Source organism: Phyllobates terribilis, unplaced genomic scaffold, assembly GCF_046119375.1.
Source record: "Phyllobates terribilis strain yellow unplaced genomic scaffold, ASM4611937v1 Scaffold_8__6_contigs__length_399053987, whole genome shotgun sequence".
NCBI lineage: Eukaryota > Metazoa > Chordata > Amphibia > Anura > Dendrobatidae > Phyllobates > Phyllobates terribilis.
In genome coordinates this window covers 391673058-391676865 of record NW_027362768.1, presented here as the reverse complement: position 1 = coordinate 391676865, position 3808 = coordinate 391673058, and positions in this window count along the sequence as shown.

The window sequence follows — 3808 nt, the reverse complement described above, 5'->3', positions numbered from 1 at the left end:
GCTATCTACCACACACACTGTGCACATACTACATCTACCACACACACTGTGCAATACTACACCTACCACACACACACTGTGCACAATACTAGGCATCTACCACACACACTGTGCACATACACAACCTACCACACACACACTGTGCACATACTACACTACCACACACACTGTGCACATACTACACTACCACACACACTGTGCACATACTACAAACCTACCACACACACTGTGCACATACACACCTACCACACACACACTGTGCACATACTACACCTACCACACCACTGTGCACATACTATACCTACCACACACACTGTGCACATACTACACCTACCACACACACTGTGCACATACTACACCTACCACACACACACTGTGCCACATACTACATCTACCACACACACTGTGCACATACTACACCTACCATACACACTGTGCACATACTACACCTACACACACACACTGTGCACATACTACACCTACCACACACACACTGTGCACATACTACATCTACCACACACACTGTGCACATACTACACCTACCACACACACACTGTGCACATACTACATTCTACCACACACACTGTGCACATACTACACCTACCACACACACACTGTGCACATACTACACCTACCACACACACTGTGCACATACTACACCTACCACACACTGTGCACATACTATACATACCACACACACTGTGCACATACTACACCTACCACACACACACTGTGCACATACTACATCTACCACACACACTGTGCACATACTACACCTACCACACACACTGTGCACATACTACACCTACCACACACACACTGTGCACATACTACACCTACCACACACACACTGTGCACATACTACACCTACCACACACACTGTGCACATACTACACCTACCACACACACTGTGCACATACTACAGCTACACACTGTGCACATACTACACCTACCACACACACTGTGCACATACTACACCTACCACACACACTGTGCACATACTACATCTACCACACACACTGTGCACATACTACATCTACCACACCCTGTGCACATACTACACCTACCACACACACTGTGCACATACTACACCTACCACACACACACTGTGCACATACTACACCTACCACACACACACTGTGCACATACTACACCTACCACACACACTGTGCACATACTACACCTACCACACACACTGTGCACATACTACAGCTACCACACACACTGTGCACATACTACACCTACACACACACACTGTGCACATACTACATCTACACACACACTGTGCACATACTACACCTACCACACACACTGTGCACATACTACACCTACCACACACACACTGTGCACATACTACACCTACCACACACACTGTGCACATACTACACCTACCACACACACTGTGCACATACTACACCTACCACACACACTGTGCACATACTACACCTACCACACACCACTGTGCACATACTACATCTACCACACACACTGTGCACATACTACACCTACCACACACACTGTGCACATACTACACCTACCACACACACACTGTGCACATACTACATCTACCAAACACACTGTGCACATACTACACCTACCACACACACTGTGCACATACACACCTACCACACACACTGTGCACATACTACACCTACCACACACACACTGTGCACATACTACACCTACCACACACACTGTGCACATACTACACCTACCACACACACTGTGCACATACTACACCTACCACACACACTGTGCACATACTACATCTACCACACACACTGTGCACATACTACACCTACCACACACACTGTGCACATACTACACCTACCACACACACACTGTGCACATACTACACATACCACACACACTGTGCACATACTATACTACCACACACACTGTGCACATACTACACCTACCACACACACACTGTGCACATACTCATCTACCACACACACTGTGCACATACTACACCTACCACACACACTGTGCACATACTACACCTACACCCACACACTGTGCACATACTACAACCTACCACACACACACTGTGCACATACTACACCTACCACACACACTGTGCACATACTACACCTACCACACACACTGTGCACATACTACATCTACCACACACACTGTGCACATACTACACCTACCACACACACTGTGCACATACTACACCTACCACACACACACTGTGCACATACTACACCTACCACACACACTGTGCACATACTATACCTACCACACACACTGTGCACATACTACACCTACCACACACACACTGTGCACATACTACATCTACCACACACACTGTGCACATACTACACCTACCACACACACTGTGCACATACTACACCTACCACACACACACTGTGCACATACTACACCTACCACACACACACTGTGCACATACTACACCTACCACACACACTGTGCACATACTACACCTACCACACACACACTGTGCACATACTACATCTACCACACACACTGTGCACATACTACACCTACCACACACACATGTGCACATACTACACCTACCACACACACTGTGCACATACTACACCTACCACACACACTGTGCACATACTACACCTACACACACACACTGTGCACATACTATACCTACCACACACACTGTGCACATACTACACCTACCACACACACTGTGCACATACTACACCTACCACACACACTGTGCACATACTACACCTACCACACACACACTGTGCACATACTACACCTACCACACACACTGTGCACATACTACATCTACCACACACACTGTGCACATACTACACCTACCACACACACACTGTGCACATACTACACCTACCACACACACTGTGCACATACTACATCTACACACACACACTGTGCACATACTACATCTACCACACACACACTGTGCACATACTACACCTACCACACACCACACTGTGCACATACTACACCTACCACACACACTGTGCACATACTACACCTACCACACACACTGTGCACATACTACACCTACCACACACACACTGTGCACATACTACACCTACCACACACACTGTGCACATACTACATCTACCACACACACTGTGCACATACTACATCTACCACACACACTGTGCACATACTACATCTACCACACACACTGTGCACATACTACACCTACCACACACACACTGTGCACATACTACACCTACCACACACACTGTGCACATACTACATCTACACACACACATGTGCACATACTACATCTACCACACACACACTGTGCACATACTACACCTACCACACACACTGTGCACATACTACACCTACCACACACACTGTGCACATACTACACCTACCACACACACTGTGCACATACTACATCTACCACACACACTGTGCACATACTACACCTACCACACACACACTGTGCACATACTACACCTACCACACACACTGTGCACATACTACACCTACCACACACACTGTGCACATACTACATCTACCACACACACTGTGCACATACTACATCTACCACACACACACTGTGCACATACTACACCTACCACAACACACACTGTGCACATACTACACCTACCACACACACACTGTGCACATACTACACTACCACACACACTGTGCACATACTACATCTACCACACACACATGTGCACATACTACACCTACCACACACACTGTGCACATACTACACCTACCACACACACACTGTGCACATACTACACCTACCACACACACACTGTGCACATACTACACCTACCACACACACACTGTGCACATACTACACCTACCACACACCACTGTG